This window comes from Falco punctatus (assembly GCF_963210335.1).
Source record: "Falco punctatus genome assembly, chromosome: 3".
Lineage (NCBI taxonomy): Eukaryota > Metazoa > Chordata > Aves > Falconiformes > Falconidae > Falco > Falco punctatus.
Window position 1 is genome coordinate 9,285,008 of NC_137582.1, and position 22,629 is coordinate 9,307,636.

The window sequence follows — 22,629 nt, forward strand, 5'->3', positions numbered from 1 at the left end:
TCCCTGGGCAGCCTGTTCCAATGTTTGACAACCCTTTCAGTGAAGAAATTTTTTCTAATATCCAATCTAAATCTCCCCTGGTGCAACTTGAGGCCATTTTCTCTTGTCTTACCACTCCTTACTTGGGAGAAGAGACTGACACCCACCCACCTCACTTCAACCTCCTTCCAAGCAGTTGTAGGGTGATAAGGTCCCCCCTGAGTCTCTTCCTCTCCAGGCCAAACAACTCCAGTTCCCTCAGCTGCTCCTCACAAGACTTGTACTCCAGATCCTTCACCAGCTTCGTTGCTTTTCTCTGGTCACACTCCAGCACCTCCATGTCTTTCTTGTAGCAAGGGGCCCAAACCTGAACACAGGGTTCGAGGTGCGGCCTCACAAGGGCTGAGTTCAAAAGGACAATCGCTTTCCTAGTCCTGCTGGCCACACTGTTTCTGATACCAGCCAGGCTGCTATTTGTTTCTTGGTCATCTGGGAACACTGCCAGCTTATATTCAGCCAACACCAACACCAGGTAGTCCCAGCTGCTCCAGATTCTGAGAGCAATCACCTCATTGCTCTCTACAGCTTCCTGAGGAGGGGAAGGGGAGAGGGAGGTGCTGAGCTCTTGTCCCTGGTATCCAGCGATAGGACACATGGGAACGGTTCAAACTTGTGCCAGGGGAGGTTTAGCCTGGAAGTTAGGCAACATTTCTTTACTGAGAGGGTGGTCAAACACTGGAACAGGCTTCCTAGAGTGGTGGTCAATGCCCCAAGCCAGTCAGTGTTGAAGAGACATTTGGACAATACCCTTAATGACATGCTTTAATGTTTGGTCAGCTCTGAATCGGTCAGGCAGTTGGACTAGATGATCATTGTAGGTCCCTTCCAACTGAAATTATTCTATTCTCTTGTAACACAGGTAGTGACCTGAAGAAGCTTCTGGAAGCTACTGGAAGTACCTTAAAAGACCTTTATTAAAAAACAAAAGCCGGACCAAATAAATAAATTGAGTAACACACCCACCTTATAAACAGTTACTGGGAGGGGGTGAGGAATAAAAAGCTACTGAAAAAATAAAAGTAAAAAAAGCCAAAGAACATCTCCCTGCCCCGCCAAAAAAAAAGTACTACGTGTTCAAAGCTCAGCTTTGTCCCAGACTCATAATTTCAGAGATAATCACTAGCACATTCAAGTGTGAGTAAGTTATTTCTTCATTTTTACCTCAGTTCCATGGTTATTTGGTGCTTATTTAATGAGTTTTAGTGACACCAGGTAGAGTAACTTCATCAGGTAATAACAGCATAGCTGCAATTGAGTTAAAGTACTTTTAGACATAATTTGATTTAGGCTCTGTTTTTCTTTTACTGAACACATAGTCTAGTATCTTTCTTGTATTTGTAATGGTTTCTATGGTGATAAGATTTGGTAGAACTTAGTCACATTTTCTGAGCACATGGGTTGGTACTTAATGCAAGTAATTTTTTTTATTTTCCTCTGTCATTTTGCTAAAGCTGACTTGAAGCATCATTGTTACTAACTCTTTTTCAAATAGATTTTAAATATGAAATGCAAAAAATTCCAGGCCTCCTGCTGTAAACAAGCTATGAATATGCTCCATACTTTTTCTACAGATCAAACAGTAGTCCATTTCTTATATTCACACTTGAACCTGCACTGATTTTAGTTTCATATTACCTACTTAAGCAATACAAATGTTTCAAGGCTGAAAAGTCTTGCTGAAATTTACCATAAGGTTCATCCAGATCAATGTTTGTAGTAGTCTGAAAACACATGTACGGTTTCAGTTTCCTTTGGGCTAAAAATATTCAAGACAACCTCTCTCTTGCACACTGAAATAATTTATAATGAAATACTGTTTTCTGTCTAGATAGCATGGCAGAGTAATTGCCAATCACAGAGTTTCTGGAAAATTGTGCAATTTTATAGTTGTCTGTAATATTGTCTATAATATAAAGACAACTCTGCATAACTGGAAAGCTAATTCTAATGTCATTTGACTCATCTATCTGAGCTACAGCTGGGAAAAAACTTAATAGTTACAGCGAGCACACAATATGGAGAATTTTTATCTTATTTTTTGTTTTCCCCAAGTTTGACCTTTATCTCTAGTCCACAGAAAAACAACCCACATTTTCTGAAGTTATTTTGACATTTGCAGAGAGAATATGTAAAATATTAAAATGTTTCCTTTGTTGCAGATATTTAATTTCATTTTAAATAGAATTATAAATTCCATTTATCTATTGTAAGTTGTTTCAATCATTTAGGCATTATGATACAAAATCTAAAATTTGGGAGGTTTTCTTGTATTTTTATATGTATGAACCTGTGTTGATTTCCAGAGAGCTTAAAACCAAGTTTTGTTGTAAGCCACATTTGTATATATACATATAAATGCTCAGAAGACCCACAAGGGCTTGCTTTCCTCCTCTTGCTTTTGGAGTAGAACTGGCCACTGGATGAATTTCACTTACCCGGGTGAAACTTCAGAAATTTGACCAGTTTGGGTTATAGGGCTAGTATCAAGAAAATGATAAATTCAGTGTTAAGATTATGATTTGGACAGAGTCTAAAAAATACAGAAATACAGAAAGCTGACATTTGTTGATATTATATTGCTACCCTGGTTTGCTAATACGGTCTCACATAAATTGCTGCTGGTAGTGCAATCTTACTGCTGCTATTACTTGAGTCAGTACATACTACTACAGAACCTACTTGGCACCTTGATAGCAGTTTCTTGGTTAACCATGTCAGAAAAGTCTCTAGGTCCATGTAGCCCTTCATCATTGCCTGAGTAGCACAGAAAAAAAATATTTTTTTTCTTATGCTTACTATCAGGAAGCTTGCTGACATTGTAAGCTGCCAAGGCTGAATCCAGCTACCAGCAGCCTTTCACATGTGAAGGATGAGGTGATGCGCTTATCCATGCTATTGTTTGAAAACAATAATTCAGCCTTCCAAATGATCTTACCTCCCTTTCTGAGTTTATGATCTTACCTCCCTTTCTGAGTTTAACTCTTCAAGTATTGCATGGGAACCACTCTACCCTTTCCAAAACAACTGGCAGCCTTTCTTTCACTCAGTACTTCAAGTAAGTTGCAATCCAATCAAGTTTTCTGAATTCAAGCATCTTTGGGTAACTGTTTACTGTTTGACCTACTTCTTCCAGAAGAGTTCAGGTAGACATTCAACATTCACAGAAATATCTTCTATCCTCTAGTGTCAAGATATCAAATATTGCCTAAGGTCTCAGTTGAGCTCTGACTTTTCTAATTGTTCACCCAAATCTGACAGTCTATAGCAAAGGTCTACTCAGGGAAACCCACAGCAAATCCTAATCTATTTTTGTCTGGAAGGACTTTATGAAAGCTATCAGAGGGAACTAAAGATGCCATAGGGATGCATGAAGCTTACGTGTCATTCACAACTGAAATATAAATCCAGTTTATACAACAACTTTGTATCTGTAATTTTCTTGAAACACCCTCCTTTTTAATTCTTGCTTCCTCTGTAGCCTAGGAGACTTTCAGTCTCTTTAAAGACATAAACTCTTAGGGCAAGGGATGTGTCTGAGTATGATTAGATAAAAAGGAAACAGAGTTTTCATCGTTAGTTAGGACTTTAAGTCATTGTCTTAAGTAATTATGGTTTCGCACCTACAGATATGAAGAATCAGTACTTCATTGGCATGAATGGGATGGCCACAAACTTCAGCCACTTCAGTATAAAGGGCTCCACAACCCTCTTATTCAAAATCATAATTCAATTTTCTTCTTTATAATGTAAACACTCAGTTTGTTAATATTACACTGTCATGGAAAGTAGTTCTCACTCAGTTAACACCATCTGTTTATACACAAATATTTTCCTTCCATTCAGCCAAGTTGAAAGTATCAGTAAAACAGTCTGTGTAGGGAAAAGAAATGTGCTGATACACATACATATTAACACACGAGCCATTCTTAATACTCCTTTACTCTGTAGCCAAAAATTGAGCTGTTGCTTTTGAAATTCAGTAGGGGGAAAACTGAAAAAAATCTTGTGAACATCTGGAAGTAGGATCAAAGCTAAAGGCAGAACTTCTATTTTCTTCCACATAAAAGCATCAAGACCCTGGTTCAATTCACTTAAAAATAAATGTTTGAGAAAGTAGAAAATAATTACTACATCATTGTGGTGGGTTGATCCTAACTGGACACCAGGTGCCCACCAAGCCAATCTATCACTCCTCTCCTGAGCTGTAGGGGAGAGAAAATATAACAAAAGGCTCATGGGTCAAGATAAGGACAGGGAGATCACTCAGCAATTATTGTCACGTGCAAAAAATACGCAGCTTGGGGAAATTAACTTAATTCATTGTCAATCAAATCAGAGTAGGATAATGAGAAATAAACTCAGATCTTAAAAACATATTGCCATCACCCCTACCTTCTTCCCAAGCTCAACTTCACTCCTGAATTCTCTACCTCCTACCCCACCAGTGCAAGGGGCAAAAGGAATAGGGGTTGCAGCAATTTCATCATATGTTGTTTCTGCCACTCCTTCCTCCTCAGGGGGAGGACTTCTCACGCTCTTCCCTTGTTCCAACATGGGATGCCTCCCATGGCAGACAGTTCTCCACAAACTCCTCCAACACGAGTCTTTCCTATGGGCTGCAGTTCTTCATTAACTGCTCCAGCGTGGGTCCCCCATGGGGCCACAAGTCCTGCCACCAAACCTGCTCCAGTGTGAGCTCCTCACAGGTCCTGCCAGGAGCCTGCTCCAACACAAGCTTTCCATGGGATCACATCCTCCTTTGGGCATCCACTTTCTGCAGCATTTCGTCCTACTTGGGCTGCAGGTGGATATCTACTCCAGTGTGGACTTCCATGGGCTGCAGGGGAGCAGCCTGCCTCACCATGGGCTTCACCATAGGTTGCAGGGGTATCTCCACTCTGGCACCTGGAGCACCTTCTCCCCCTTCTTTTGCACTGATCTAGGTATCTGCAGAGTTGTTTCTTTCACATTCTCACTCTTCTCTCTGGCTGCAGTTGCTGTGGCACAGTAACTTTTTTCTTCTTCTTAAAGATGTTATCACAGAGGTGCTATCACTATCACTGATAGGCTTAGCCTTGGCCACTGGTGGGTCCATCTTGAAGCCAGCTGCATTGGCTCTATCAGACATGAGGGAAGCTTCGGGCATCCTCTCACAGAAGCCATCCCTGTAGCACACACACACACACCGTGCCACGCAGACCCAATGCAATCATACATATAACATTAATCTCCTTTGTGATAGCAATACTTACATTTCAGAGCTCACCTTCCACTAACTGAAGAATCATTTGGTTGGGTTCTTTCTTTTCCTATTTTTCCCAATGCAGTTTCTCATCCTCAGCAATCGTATCTTACTGGGGTAAAAAACCAAACAACCCAAACAACAAAACAAACAAACAAACAAAACAAAACACACACACAAAAAACCCCAACCCAAAACCAAACCAAACAAACAAACAAAAACTCCACCCTTCATTCTTTGTAGAACTTCATAATCTTCCCCTCTTCCATTTAAAAAACACTGTTCCTAGTGATCGTCATTCACTGTTCAGCTTCTGACACTGACTCCAACTACCTGCTGTTTTGGCATGTCCTGAGTCTCATGAAGTAATAGACAAAAAAAAACAGCCAGAAGGGTGTCTCCGGGAAAAGACAACCTAAGTATACTGGCACCTAAATCTTCCATTTTTCTTTGGCAGGGAAAGCATTTATAAATACTTAAATACTTCTTTAAACATATTTACATCAAGAGTCTTAATATATCACAGAGGGAAGGACCAGAAGCTCCCTCTGAAATATGTAGACTTCACTAAAGTCTTTTCACATGGCTTTGTTGGCTGTATTGATTTCTGGTTTCAGTGGCATTCAGCCTAGAAGACAAATAGCTCCAGTAACCAGCAACTCTTTACATCAGTTGCCCTATTGCAAAGTTGCTTTCCTAGCTGGAACCAGAAAAATTCAACCACCTGCAGCTCACACAGAGGAATTATGCAGAGGTGGCTAATAGGAACAAATAAAACAAAATTATAGCCTGCCAAGTCTATGCTGTGACTAGGCAATTTTCAGAGTTCAGGGCTTATAGGCTAGTTGGTGTTGGAGTGCTCTTAAACATCTTTCTTTTACTCATGCACTGTTGAGCTGGTGAAAATAAGGGAAGCTGAGGTGAAATATTTTTTCCACTGTTGTAGCACTGATCATCAGCTCACCAATTACATTCCATGAAACCAGGGTTCTTATACTTTTGCTCCCATAAATTAACTTATCTATCAGTTTTAGGCTCAGTGCTTTCTACTAAGTTCAGTGAGAATATATCCAGTCAATTTAATGAGCATTGTACTGTCTTGCTCATTTGTACTAAATTTGTATTTATGTTAAAAATGGTGACACCAAGGAAAAAGGTTTAAAATTAAAAGAACGTCATTTGTATATGCTGTCACTACTCAGAAAAGGAATTCTTTTGCACCAGTGTTACACATGGCTTTCTTTTAGCATCTGCAAATAAGATTTTTTTTTCATTGATAATGGCTTTGTCATAAAGCAATACCATGTGAGTGGGTCAGATTAACTAACTACCTAATGTAATGATTTATATCATCACGTGAAAATACCTTGCATTCTCTAACTAATTATGATTTCATAAATAGAAAGAAATAGTGTATCTATGAAAGAAATGTGTGTCTAAAGATGGCATGAGTCAATGCTGCAAATTTTTGAAGAAAACAAACCAGAGATACCAAGTGCTTTGGAAAGAAATTCTCTCCTATGGAAAAAAAAAAAAAAAAGAAAAGAAAAAAAAACCAAAACCAAAACAAAACAAAAAAAATGAAAAATAAAAACAACAAAAAAAAGAAACCAAACAAAGATATAAATGCATATTTACATATAGGCATGTGTATACATATACATGCACAAATGCATGTCAGCTGAACATATAGTGGGAACATGAAAACTAACACTGACTTTTTGTGCTGTTCATTTTTTAGTTTTCAAACATATGAATAAACAGATGGAAGTGTTTCTACTGGGAGTTTAATTTGCTCATAGCAAAGACTATGAAAAACTATATGGCATTTTCCCAGTTTCCAGCGGATAAGCAGATGACTCTTTTTTTTCAGATACATACAATGAACTTCAGGAGACAAAGGTATTGAATAAAAAAATAAGCTGCAAAGTGACACGACATAGAAAATGTGACTGTTCTCAAAAATGTGTTGGTATTATTGACTGACTCAGCAAATACACAGCAACATTTTATTGAATGATTTGGAGATCGAAATGATTTCTATGGAATGCTTTGGTTTAAAAACCAATTTTCTTCCCAGGAATGTTATTTTTGAAGTGTCACTCTGAACTCATGTGTCACTGCTTGAAGATATTTTAAAATACATTTCCATGTTACCAGAAACCAAAGGGACGATATAGCTAAAAATGGAGCTTGACATCTGCCATTCATGAACAGAGATAGTGAGACAGAGCTTTTTGTCCATACCATGGTTAAAATCCAAAACAAGAAAAGAAACTAATCCAGCTTTGACCTAAGACATTATTTTAATAAGTAGTGCTGCATCATAAATGTGAGATTATATTTTGTGTGAAGCCTGCTATTAGGAAGAATCTATTTATGGTTGCCAATATCTTCAGTCGGCTTCTGTTCATGAATTATTTCAAATACATGAAAAGATAAACTGTGTAATTAGAATTTGTGGAAATAGCTTTCAAGAGAAAGACACTGCTATTTTAGATGTTACCATAAAGAAATGGTACGTATTTTGCAAAACCTGTGTTCCCATGGAGGTACAGACAACAGAGACCTTTCACTGAATAATGTATACATTTCTTTACATTTTAAATGGTTTATACAATTTAGTTCTCAAAGGATTTTTTTTTATTTTTTATTTTAATTTTTAATTTTTAATTTTAATTATTTAATCATTAAATATTAATAATATAATTATATTATTATATATAGTATATATTATACATAATATATTACATTATATGTGATATAATATATTATATATTATATGTTATATATTAATAATAGAAATAAAATAATAATGATGAAAAATATTTTTTAATTATTTTAAAGCACCCTATAATAAAATACTTCATTGGCACAAGGATTCATTCTTAGTAAAAAGTAAGACTTCTGATAAAGGTTTTCATTTTAATGTTCAACACTAGTATTCTAAAGTAAGCTGCTATCTGTTGTACCTGATCAATAGTGCAGTCAATCTTGCAAGATGTTACCTGAATCTTTGAAACACAAAGACATTGGAGGGCTTCCTTTGGCATGGCTGAATCAGGACTGTCCTTAGAAATACAGAGGGAATTCTCTTTTTTTTTTTTGCATTCCAAGTAAATGCTAGATTGAAAGGACTTTTTGCAAAGCAATTGTTCATTACTGCATTTTATAGTCTTTATTCTTTTCCTCAGTAAATATTAATGATTTCCAAACAAGCAAAAAAAAAAGTAGCTATCTGGCATTTTTACCAAAAATCATGTTAATAGAATAACCCTCACCTCCAATATATCAAAATTGAGAAAGTTCATATCTGTCTTTTTTTAAATATTTTTTTTTTTAATGGTTAAGAAACATACAAAATTTCCATATTATATCCAAGTAGGGAATGGGAATTTTTGTAAACTGTTAATTTTAATGAACAGAAAAAAAGATACACTTGACTAGTGGAGTTGTATAGTCAACTAAATGTATGTTATATTCAGAAGTACAGTTTCAGTAGTAATTCAGAACATTATTAAGCTTATAAACTAATTTGGAGCACTTGAAGGCAAAACTGGTTATTCACATTTTGTATTTTTAGATGAAAGCATATAATATCTTTAAAATATTCACATTTTTCAAAAAGCTTAAGTTACTAAATTTCTAATGAGGTCATAAGTGGTGTATTGTCTTTGGTTGCTCAGAGAAAGCCACTCTTACAAGTGAACTCCTGTATTAGTTAATGTGTTTGGCATTGGTCCATTCTGATGAAGACTCAGAAGTTCACAAACTGCTATTAATATGGCACATTAATTTCTCTCTGTCTTGGTGACAAAGAACTAGAAGAAAATAATACATATTTTTAGGAATTCACATAAGGTCTCCTGAGTCTCATAGAGAAGTTACACATTTCAGAGCCAAGATCCTTCCCATTGTAAAACAAAAATAAAAAATTGAACTCTCCCCTGAGATTCAGAAGGTCTGTTGAGAAAACCATTTTTATACTGGAGTTAAAACTGCAGAGTATATTCCACACATATGTCCTTGTTCTCCTAGACCCATGAAGATAACACAATGTACATCTCCTTGAGCTGTTAAACAGTTCAGGGTATTCGGTCTTTCTGAATAGGATAATGAAGAGAAAATCAATATTTTTCTACTTGAAGAACAATTAGTGTTTAAACTCTTCCCAGTAATCCAGCTAGCCAATGTATACAAGGCTGCACAAGGAAAAAAACTTTCTTGCCCCAGAAAGTGAGCATCTTATGATATGAAGCTTGAGCTTCTATTAACCTTCATTTAATTTGCACAATTGTGGTGTTAGACATACTTCAAGTCTACCTATCCTACTGGACTCAACAATCTCTTGAAAAATGAATTACTCATTCACAGGCTGGTTTATATATTACAGGAGATAAACTTCCTTCTCCCATCCCACCCCCAGAATTATTGTCCATTTGTTTAAAAACCCTTTGTTCTTCTGTGCTGCATTAGAGTACAGAGGATGTACCCAAACCAATCACTATAAACTTAGTAATTCTGCACATCTGAGTTAGCCCTTCTTGATTTTTTATTTCTATGCTTTGGAGTGACCCTAAATTTTATCTGACTTTAGGTACAAAATTATTTCCATTTCCATGCTGTAAGCCATGCCATATTTTTAAGGTGCTGCTTGTTAAGAGTCAGGGACTAATTAGATACATTAATGAACAACTAAGTGTTTTCTGGAGGAGAATGCAAAGTATTTATATTTATGTATATGTTGCTTCCTAAATGTATGTAAGCATCCAAAATGTTGACAACTATTCTACACTGCACATTTTTGTTAATTATTCACAATTACTCTTTTGCCTTTTTTTTCTTCAAAGCTTCCTACATGTTCAAAAGTCAGAATATCTGAAAAGTTTAGAACACTATTGTAAATGTACATTGGCTTTATGTTGAACCTACTGGAGCTTCATCTGCCACTACAGAATATACATTTCTGTCTCTGCATTAATCTTGATGTTTTAATAATACAATAAAAATTTAAAAAGAGTTATCATCCTTTTAGACATTTCTTCCTCTTTTTAATCTAATGATCACTTAATGAATAACATGATGTTAGCTGCAGTTCCTAAAAAGACCAAGTAAAGGCATTTCCACAAACATATGCTATGGTTGACTGCACATAATGGTCCACATTCTACAATTCCTCATCATGTCAGTATTAAAATATATGTGTCTATCATACTATTTGCTTTAAGTATCTAATCTGTTAGGAATTGAGACCTTCTAAACCTACAATGAAGAGCAATGTGCCCCTGAATCATGCTTGCAATGAGAACACTGCCTTAAAGTCTTCACTGACTATGCAGATAGCAGAGGTTCCTATGGTAGTTTCCTAGAAGAGACTATACCAGTAAAATTAAAATTGTTGCCAAAACATTAAAGTGGGAATCAGTAAACTTTAGAACTACCAGTCTGCCTTCTGGCCCTAGATAATTCTGCTTTCTCTGCAGAAGTAGTGGCATACTACCAGGGAAAAGCTCTTTTACAAAAATCCTATTTTATAAAAAGTACTATTAAAAACTTAACAATTTTAGAAAACATTTTGCAATAATGAAAGCATAACCAGATATGTTATAAAAATTTTTCAAAGCATTTAAAGCTAACTTAATTCTATTCTCACTCAGACCACTGAACATAAAAGTAAGGTTATGCCATAACTGAGTGCTCTGTAACAGGGGGTGGGTGGGAGTGTGGGGGGGTGAGGTGCAGGTGGGAGAAAGAGAGAAGGCTTAAGTGCAACATTAATCTTTCTGAGGAGCTGGAGACTACTAAAGATATTCTGTAAAGTAATACATTCTAGTCCTTCAGCTGTTAGTCTATGCCATATATAATCAGATTTCTTTATCATTGAATCAAGGAAAGTTTATGAGAACAAATTTAGGTAAGCTCATACCTTACAATACAAGAAAGCAGAAAAGTTACAGGTCTTGGAGTCTCAACAGAGGTTAAATGCATTCTACAATCTCAGGGTAAAAAGGTCTATATTGCTTTACACCACCTGGCAATGTAAAGCCTTATATTTAATATTTATCCATATCAATAGCACTTACTTTCTTCTGAATCTTTACAAGAATGAAGCAAAATTCTGAGTCTTACAAGATCACATCTCTAAAGTCTGAGATAATTTCCAGCAGTTTGTTCAGTTATTACAAAACATCCTCCTGAAATATCCCAGTTATTATAATATTTACACACTAAATCAGTCAAGAGGCATCTTTGCAAGTAGGAACTTGTCCTATATCCTCTATGCTTTACCAACAATTCAAAGGAAATATGGAAAGACGCAGTTATTATGTAAAGTGTGCAAGGATTAAATAATCTAAGATAATATTTACTTTATATCAGTTCAATCTTTCTAACTTACTGAAGCTCGATCTTATTGCATCTGGCAGCCCAAAATAGATAAAAGTATAGAAGAACCAGTCATCTAGCCCTTTCTTATTAGAGTAGTGCCAGAAGAGAAAACAATTACAGCAGCTGTCATATTTATTAAGCCATGAGCTCATAGTATCCAAGACAGTATTTTCTTCTATATAGGGGACAAAAAAAACCAAAAAGTACAGCATTTACATGGCACAAGTCTTCACAAATGGACAGGTTTTCCCTTCAAATAGGACAGACTGTTAATGTATGAGATAAAGAGGTAGAAGCTAATCTGCTTTAACAATGTGCAAGTACACTATAAGGTGGTACAAACTGTGAGCCTGAATTGCTGGGGGTGGGGGGTGAGGGGGTGGGGATGTGCAGAGCAATTTGAAGAGAAGACAACTACTCAGCATCCATATACATACAAGAATGTGCTCTGGAGAGTCACAAGCCATACCTCTTCATAGCAGGGGAGTGTGACCATCCTCAGCATTTTAGAATGGGCCCTTTACGAACCCCGCACAGACTGGCCAAGGGTGCACCAAATATTAATCAGCTGAAACCCATAACAAGCATCAGAAGCTCATCCAGACTTCTCTGCAGCACAGATGCTCTGAACCCAAATACAACACAGCTAATAGCGAGCAGGGTGGAAGGAAAAACAAAACTCCTGTGGATCTCAGGGCTTTGTTTCCTATTCCAGTGTTCATTGCAACACACACATTTCAAGCGACAGCTTAAAAATAACTAGTGAGGCTAGGGCCTGTAGTAAAGCACATAAGATATTTAACTCATACCAGTGGAGATACAGTACAAAATCACCTGAGGATCTCTACTACTGAAGTGTTCCCTACCCCCAGATCCTATAACAAATCTGTAACAGAGCAGGCACTGTAACCTAGCTTTGAGTTCATATTCTTTTGTTCAGAGAGTAAAACTGCATCTTAATTTATAAGCTGCAATGCAGCTTTTGCAAGTAAAATAGCAGCAGCAAGAGTAGAGTGGTAAATGAGGCCAATTTTTGATGTACAATTGGTTTAATATCAGCTTTCTTAAGCAACTGGAATTTTGAATATTCAGCATGTAAGCAATCAGTGTTGCTGTTAATTCTTCAGAGATAGGTCCTTTCTGTAGCAAAGGAACAACGCACCATCTGTGTGTAAGCTTGACGCTAATTGCTAGTACAACAAACATTACAGTTGATTATCCAGACTTAAAAATTATAATAAATACAAGTAAAATTGAAGACAACCTTCTCTTCTTTCTCACATACACACAACCTAATAAAAGACAGATTATTTAATATGGAACAAAACATTGTTTTTTGAACACAATTGGTCACAAGTACCTTGAAGAAACTCAGTGTGTAATTGATCCCTATAATCCCTCCCTGATTATAGCCAGTGATCATGACAGTATTTGAAGAGCAACAGATTTTGTTTCAGGCTGTGAGAAATCAAAAGCAGAATATGATAAATCCTTTTCATGGAAAATAAATTTTGAATGCATTTAAGAAGATGGGCGGGGGGAAGCACGGTTTGAAACCACAAGATTTTTGAATTTTCAAGTCTGACACTATTATTTTCCTGGTGTGAAAAAAACCCCAAGAATTAAATTTTTGTACTGTCAGGTTTTGGTTGTTTTGGTAAAGTATATATGGTCAGGTCTTAGTTTTAAGTGCTGGCATATATAATCACCCACACTGCCTAACTGCTGGCCTTCTCTTTGGCACGGGAGCACATCAAATTAGCACCTTCCCAGATACCATCTGTAGACAGACTGCAGGGACCAAGGACTTTTGTCTGCTGCCTTTCTGGAGATTACCTGTTTTTTAAGGGAAGTGAGTTAAAATGTGAGGACACATTATGATTTCGCTGAAAAAAGAAGTTGTTTGGAAAGGCTCCTCAAACCCACCACTACTCAAAGCGAATCGCTGGCATCAAAGTCAGTCTCAGTTAAGACAGGGAAATATGAACTGAGCTGAATGAAGAGAGAAAACTTTCTTAGTGTAAGTAGACGAAGTATAGTTTGTTCTTTCTTTTTCTACATCTGTAACAGACATTTGTAACGCCTGTCTGGTTTTATAGGCTGTCAACAATTTTTTGCATTAGGAACACTGAGAGTTAACTTAGTCCAAGTGTGATTTCAGATGCCTGGTTAACAACAATGTACTTCTTCCTCAAAGGCATGCCAAATCTATAAATCAAGACTCTGGAACATTTCAGTATAGCAAAGGGCTGCAGCTTCCTATTATTCAATGCATCCAAAGGGTAGCAGCACTTAAGACATATGGGCCCGGTGAAGAAGTGGTGTCACTGGGGCTAGGGTGGCAGATGCATCCCCCAGGGACTGCTGTTGACATGGAAAGGTCTTTGGCATGCAGTAAAATATGAAGATGCACAAACAAACCCCAGGAAATGCAGTCTGGAAAAGGGTACACACAAAAATGTTAGCACGCCACTTGCTGTCAGGGCCAGAAAATTAATTCTAGCCAACTTAGTTTACTACAGGGATTGTAGCCTCATTGTAGTCAAAAACCACTGAAAAAGTTAACTGAACAGCTAAAAGTATTCAATTAAGAAAAGTATGAAGTCAGCCTCAAAATTAAAGCCCCTAAATACTATTAAACTATCAGGTATTATGCTAGTCAAATTCTGCATTATATGATTTGGTCACTGTCATTAATATTCAACATAATTCATTTATCATTAGTGATATTCAAATATGGATAGAAGAATTTAATACTAATGTTAGTGTGGTAAATATTTTCCATTGACATTGGAAAATAGGGCTGAGAAATACTACAGTTTTTGAGTAAAATATAGGAAAACATCCATTTAAAAAAGGGGTGGATATTTTCTTTTCTACTGTCTGTAGATTCAAGCAATCTATTTTCACCTTTGTGAGCATCTAGAAAAATGAGACGTAATTTAGCATCCCCAAATATTTGAACAGGACATTGTAAATAGGTTATAATGTCAAAAAGAGTTATAGGATAAGGGAAAGATTTTCAGAGGCACAATGGGCATTGTATAACTAATCACTCTGCATACCTTCAACGCTCACTACTAATTTGTCATCCCAAGCCTACCCAGATCAGAGCACATTTTTGTTATTTGGGGTCTGCAGTTTGTGACAATGACAGACCACTCAATAAATGTTTGATGGATCAGTTTAATTTCTAATGCAGCGTAAGTACTGTTTTCTCTGAACAATGCTCTCTGTCAAGGACTGAAAATACAGGTCAGCAATCTCACCACACATAGGCTATAGAAGATAAGATATTAGATCAAGCAAAGTCATACAGAACCTTTGATCTACCAGCTTCTCAGAAAAAAAAACAGCAAATGAACTTAAAGAATGGGGGGAAAAATCTTTTTGATGTATCCTTACAGTAAGTAAAGTTAGCATGGTTCTCCATTCTCTCTTCAGAAATCACTGATTGCAATGGGGTCATTGTTGCATTGTCAGTAAGAAATAATATTCAGAAATCTGTTCCCATGGGTATCTTCATCAAGGCCCTTTCTTTGCTCCTAACAATTTCCTGCTTAGTATTTTTGCATAGTTTCAGTCCACAAATGGAGAGCTGCTCTCACATTTTATTCATTAATAAGTTATCACCCTTTCAATCTCATGAGCCATCTATGAAACGTTTTCAGATATATTTTTCTTCCCTTTCTTATTGTCTCCTCCATCGTGAGGGTGAGGTACCACGCTGAGACTGTATGGTATCTCAGATCACCTGTAAGAATAAGGAAGCTGTGCAATACTAACTAAGAAAAATGTTCCATTACAATATTGTCAGTATTGTCAATACCTTCAGCAAAAATAAAATAGATAAATAAATGAAAAAAAACCCAACCCTGAAAAAAAAAAAAAAAACCACCACAAAAAACCAAAAACAACAAAAAAAAATCCCCTACAATATTCTTCCAGTGTGGTAACATTATCTGGTTTTAGTCTCCAAGAAAAATCGGTCTTTTTCTGTTACTCTTTCCTGGAAGGATTCAGATAGTAAATTTAAAACTCACCTGGTATTATTACAGCTTCTGCCTCAATAATATGGCATAACTGCTTTCCCAGGACTCAAAACATGATTTCTGCAGCTAAGGATAATATCATGTTGTCTCTTTCATATTAGTGGCTGTAGGGTTGTTCAGCAGAAGTGCATTTGAGTCAATAGGCAATTTCATGCATTGTAAGATGTTACCGATAAATGGATTGTCCTACAACAGACATAGCCTGAAGTGTATAAATGAGGTATGATTTCTGTATCTGCAACTCACCCATCAGTATCTGTTTTTAAAATCTCTATATGGCACTGGTTATTATTGTAATAATTTCTTCTTTAGCTATATTTAGCTAAGAGTTAAAGGCAACATACATACTTCATCTCTAGCACAACTAGACAACCACCCATTGATTTATGCATTTCCTTTAGATTTAGTTAAAAATAAAAATGTGTTTGAACTAATAATTTATTTCTCCAGGTGCTGAAAATTGGCAGTAAATCAAAATTCACCTAAAGCTCAAATCTTTTCACAGTACTGGCTATGTTTGGGGGATAACGTATGATTTCCAAGCTTCTGAAACAGTACTTTTATCAGAACAGGATTGGGTCCTGCTGCAGTATGTGGAAAATAATTTGGTTTTAAGTAAGCTCTTGCTCTAAAAACCCCTAATAATCAGACAAATGATTCAGAAATTATTCAACCTGTCACAGCATAAACTTGTTATAATGCAACATATTCCCAAACTGTAGCAAATCTTTCTGTTTTAATTGGAACTTGAATCACCTTGACCTTTCCTAGCACAGAGCAGAGTGCCCCTCTGAACCAACAGCAGCATCTGCATCCTCATTCCATTTTAATCAGAGCTCAATTTGGATTTCTATGTCTCGGCAATCAGTGCATTGCAGAGCAAGGAAACTGCAGAAATAAATGAGATGTTGCCTTGTTCCAGCTGATTAAAACACGAATCAAGGTGACTTTTAGGTGACACTACAAGTTGTCAGAACAGTGGTGTACTTTATGAAGGAAAAAAATGTGTGAGGGATGTTTATTTCCCCTATCTGAGATAAGTGACAGAATGAAATGAGAGCACTGGTGTGTCCATGAAAATATATCAGTGTTTAAAGAATCCTATTATTAGACACAGTGGAAACTACATCTTGGATAAGCCTCCCATACTGTGGGTAATTATCACAAGCCAGAATGCTAATTGCTTTTCGATCTGCTCCGTGCCTCCAATGAGTCTTGTTGAGGGCTACTGGGGCTGTACCAGACACTAACACTTAATGAGACAAAGTTTATCAGAGTACAACATCAGCTATTACTAAGTGAAGAACAGAAAAAACACAACTAAAATGAAAAAAAAAAAAAAAAAAGAAGAAGAAAAAACGGAGAGGAAACCACGGAACAAGAAATAGAGTAAAAATTGTTTTAATTATATTATTTTGTTTAAGAACTATCAAGGGTAGGATTTTACATATTTCTTCACTTTCTTGTGAAAAGTGAAAAAAAAAAATTACATTGGAATCTATCTTCTGGATTATTTACCATGTCTTCCATAGTAAATTTTAGTTTACCCCCTGAGATTCCAGAAATATGTGGGATGGGAAATATACCTTTTGCAGAAAGCCTAACCCAATAAAAACGACCTTTCCAAAGAAAAGTAGGAACATTCCCATATTTCTCCATCTTACAATATTTGCTTTCTTATAATTAGGTCTTCTCCATATAAACCCATCAGTCATGAATTCAAAGAACAAGGTAGGCGATTTTCACAGGAAGTTTTCCAAGTATCATTAAAACACAAGATATATTAACTGCTTTAAAGACCAAACAATGAAGTCAAAAAGGTTTTACTGAAAGTCTGAAGGAGAAGGAGAAAGAACACAGAGGTCAACACTTCCACTCCTATATTAAATGCAGCAGCATTCTCCCCTATAAAACAAAGCTAATGTCTCTGCAAAAAGGCAACGACAACAAAATCATGGCTGCACCAGAAGTTATTTATTGCACTGATACATACTTTTTTCACCTCTTCTCCTAATCTCTGGTTTATACAGGGTAAGAAGAAATAATTATATTGAGGAAGCAAAGAAGCCTTTGCTTTTGGTTTGGCAAAAACCTGTCAGTTCTCTGTGCTGACAGTTTCAAGTGCAGAAGTCAAAAAAGCAACAGAGAACACAAGACTAGTAAGGTAAGGACTTCAACAACAGTAACATTAAATGTGAGTCACAACACTTCTGAAGATGGAAGCAAACCTGAGTAGATCAAGTGAGAAGATTGTATTACAAAAATTGAAGGTAGATGTAATTCTACATGCATGTATGTGTCTTAACTTACCATTTAAAACAGTAAGACAGAGTACCCCAGAACAATGGTTTTAAATTTACTGTTCATAAAGTCTTTAAGTCCTAGTGGTTCACACAAGCTGCTGAAGAAAAGCTAGCCTATTGTCAGTAGGCTGCTTTGAGCCTATAAGTCTCTGGACATAAAAAGAAAAACTTTTAAGGGTCTAATCCAGAAAAAACAGAACAGTAACTCACAGAAACCACTGATTTACATGTAGCAAATAAATGTTAAACATTCTCTGTTTCACTTGTAAATATAACTGTAACCACATAATTTTATAGACCCTAACCCCTGTTTCTCATAATAGGTGCAATTTTTTTTTTCTAATAGACATTTTTAATGCCTGAATCGTTTGCCTTAACCTTACATGGCTCCATCTCTAGGGCAATCTCATCCTTCCTCAGAAAAGGTGACCTACTTCCAAGATGAGATCTAACAATTGGGTTATTCAGTGACAATACTGTTTTTCTTCTCTTTTGCTATTCCTTAGAATAGTCTATTTGCCCTAAAAACCCCTTGCCCTCATTCTCTAACTCTTTTGATTCAAGTAAACTTTTGACAACTTGTCTTAATATCAAATGTTGTGGCAAGTAAGGTAAATATGCTTCAGCAGTGAATATAACATTATTATCTGAATTCTCAGTACAATCAGTCAACAAAAATATTTCATTTCATACATCATTTACCACTTCTACAGAAATTGCAGAAGATACTGTGAATGAATTCTAAAGTTAAAATTTCGTAGTGTCATGAGATGCATGATGCATGTGTAAGATTACCTTTCACCAGTTCTTTCTGCCTCTCATCGTTGTGATCCATGCAATGTCTGCTCTTAGGGATAAAACTTTGGAACAAAACCTACATAAATCCCACAGAAAGGAGAAAGAAAACATTCAGGGAGACAAGATGGTTACATGGTACATCTTTATCCAGTGTATGACAAACTCTATTTCATGAAATCATGACAGGAATTTGGTAAAACAACATTTGAACACTGTTTTAAAAAAAAAAAAAAAAAAAAAAAAAAAGCAAACTTCCTCTGCTTGGTAAACCTTCCTCTGCTTGGTAGAAACCCTGCAATAAGGGTATGACTTCAGCCAAAACATTAGCTATCTGTTCTATCTTTCTTCCCCCATTTAATTCTTTTTTGAAATAAAAGGTAACAACAGTATGACTGAAAGGTGACAGAGAGACTTTTGAAGACAGGTACCGCCCTGCAACAAGAGTCTGTGAAGTTTAGAAACCCTCTCACCAAGGAACTAATCTCAGTTTGATGGGAGCTGTTTTCATGTGGCTACTCTCTAGTTGTGCCGACCATGGCACCAGAGAGATTATGTATCTGCTCAAAATGGAAATACCAAGTCAGAAGAAAAAGGTGTTTTTCTTTATCTCCCCTGTGTTCCTCCCTTGTTTTTCAAGCAAAATATAAAACAGAAGTGGTATTTTTTTATATCAGGGGAGATATCTTTTGATATCAGGGAAAATTACAATTCTGCTGAATTCTGAATGCATATTTTATTTTGCCAGATCCCTGTACATATTTGTCTTGGAGAAACTCACATCAGCACCTAAGAATTATAACAGGTTTTTGGTGGGTTTGGGGTTTGAGTTGTTTTTAATAACTAGATTATATTGTGATCATGCTGTTCTTTTGGTAGCTATGGCTGTATCTCTGGCTTGTGTTGTGGACTGCTGTCCAAAAGTTGTGGGTTAACCCCAGCCCCACTCAGCTGCTCCCTCAATCCTCCTCAGTGGGATGGGGGAGAGAACTGGAAGCATAAAAGTGAGAAAACTCCTGAGTTGAGATAAAAATAGCTTAATAGGGAAAGCAAAAGCCGTGCAGGTAAGCAAAACACATGCACTACATATTATGTGTGTTTCTTTAGCCTGCATAAATTACAAGGGGAGTAGTGCAGTAACAATATGGGTCTAGCAGTTGTTCTCTTCCTCCTTGTGCTCCATAAAGTAAGGTATAAATACTGTGTGCTCTTGCTCAGGATGTCCCTCAGGATTTCAGGTAATATTTCTGTCACATAAAATGTTTATGTGTGCTACAGAAACTGTTACTACTGTGTAAAAATTGCAGCATGAGAAATTGAACGAACTCAAGGAAATGCTAAGAAAAATCTTTTAATGCAAGAAAACATTGTCCCTTATTGTCTACTATTTATTAACTACTGCCATAATTGATAAATACCCACAATGTAGTTTCCATGATCCAAATTTTGTGTACTTAAGATCAGCTGCTTTATTCAAAATTTTCTATACTGCATAAGGACAAAGGTCTGTTGAGATAAGAATTGCAATAGAAATGGATTTGTAGGGAAATAGTGTGGGAAGCAGAGCAAGCAAAGCCATTTTCCCATTCTGTATCTACCACAGATCTTTCCCTTCCTCTTTTCCATAAATTTCCATACAGAAAATGTTCCAAAATACGTACTTGTTAGAATTCTCACAAAATGCATTGGCCTGCATCATAAAGAAGGTAAGAATCAAAGCTCACATCGATCCCTTCCGACCTATGAATGTGACACTTAAATGCATTTATCTTGAAGAGATTGCTTGAATAACTACTATTCTCCCTTTTAAAAGGTATTTGACAATGCTGGCACTGGTGACCTTAAATACATGAGGGGTATTAGTAAGGCAATACAGTTTTTCCAATTATGCTGTTTTTACCTCTCAATATTTGTTTTTTGAACACCACAAGGCCCTAAAACAAGGTAGAAAGACATCATACACAAACTGCATGAGGGGGAAAGGGAGGACAAGACTGCAATGGCTGAAACTTTGTGATATATTTGTGAATTTGCACTATCCTTAACTATCTGCTATGAAGAAATCAGAGGTCTGGAATGAATTTAAAGATTTTGGCAACTTTGTGTGTGTGTGTGTGTGTGTGTGTGTGTGTAAATGTTAGTATACATATTTTAAGGAAAAAATTCCAAGAATACACAAAAAGTTTGCCCAATTTTCCTCTTTTTGGTCATCTGTTAAATACGATACATTATTATGTCCCTTTGCTTAAGGAAGCCAGTGTTTTGAAGAACCACAGAGACTGAACTTTGCTACTGTGACCAGATCTACCTACATCAGGGGCCGTGCAGCCCGCTGCAGTAAGTTAGAGTAGTTCAGTGTATTTCAACACAAGCTCTCTTTTCTTCAGCATCTCCTAGGATGACCCAGAACCCAGGACTTTATAGCCCAAACTAATATTGTGGAATTCTCTGTCCATGAAAGCATAAACTCTAAAGTTCCCATATAAGCATTTATTCTGCATTTTTAAAAACATTTGAAGTGGGACAAATTATGAGCTAATATGGACAAGCATGAGCAATTATCAAGGTTAAAAAAATGAAGGGAAAAGTAAACTAGCATAACTTCGAACTTTATATGTCATGAAATCGTTGCTGCTTTCAGAATTTATAACATTTTGAAATGGAAGATGATATCTCTTTTTACACTTGCTTTTTTAATTCTCTCCAATGTCCGAGTTTACAAAGGTTAGATGCCAGTACGATCTAGAATAAGACCATTTGTGACTAATTTTGAAAGGTTACTGAGAGGGAAATCTGATGTGTGAGAAGCCTCAGGGAATGCAGCTGACTCCTATTGTTTTCTAATAGATCTGATATCCCAATGAAAGACAAAATTGCTGAATTCTTGCCTGGGTTTCCAGACAACATATCAGAAGATCAAAGCAGTCAAATTAAGAGCACATTTGCCCCTCCCTGTAGTGTGACAATTTTTTGTCAAAATCTGATGCTTGTCAGGGATGCTATGAACACTACCTGGATAACATAAACAAAATAAATAAATAAAAAATAACGTGTGTTTATTCCCTACAACCACAGAAAACTGTTCAACCTTCACAAACCTTGCTTAATAAAATAGACAGGATATTACAGTAGAACAACAAGGTCAAAATTGACATTCATTACAATATTTCTGGAATTTTCTACCCTTCTATGATCAGGCTGTACCAATAATCAGGGTTAACCTGAGGAAGAGAAAGTGTTACCCAGGTGTCTGAAATAGCATGATCCAGTCCCATAAAGGGCTTTGAATATTAAAGTTAAAACCCTCACTGGGGTCCCTGTGTGCCCCCAGAACAGAGTACAAAAGACTTTGAGGATGTATTCACAGTAACCTGACTTGCTAAATAATGGGGCTGCTGTGCTTTGTGCACAGCAGTTTCCTAGGGAATGTATATCATTCAAAAGGTACGAACCAAAGCAATCAAGCTTAGTATATTTGGGCTTCAGGAGTCTAATGCTGTGCAGTGCTAATCAAGATTGTGAGGAAATTTTCAGATGAATAATTTATTTACCCAAAGTGGAAGTGAAAGTCTTCTGAACTATTTCTGAATGGAGAGACCTACTCACAGAAGAAATGCAGTAATAAAATACCTGCTAATTCATGTTTCATTTGGGTCAAATGAGATCTTTTGTGTGACTTGCACAAAAAAAAAAAAACCACCACCAAAAAAAACCACACCCACAACACACCAAAAAAACCACACAAAAGAAACCACAAACCAACCCCCTCAAAAAGAAGCAGTTACATTTTTTATTGCAGCCACCAAACCAT

General features: G+C 36.4%; 1 protein-coding gene across 1 annotated transcript in view; it reads left to right on the forward strand.

Moving 5' to 3' along the window:
* The first annotated feature begins 722 nt into the window (after positions 1–722).
* Positions 723–22,629, forward strand: part of CDH18 (cadherin 18) — a 689,972-nt gene continuing 668,065 nt past the window's right edge. The window contains exon 1 of the mRNA XM_080377753.1: positions 723–736. The gene's annotated coding sequence lies outside the window, so the exon portion shown is untranslated. The remainder of the gene's footprint in view (positions 737–22,629) is intronic.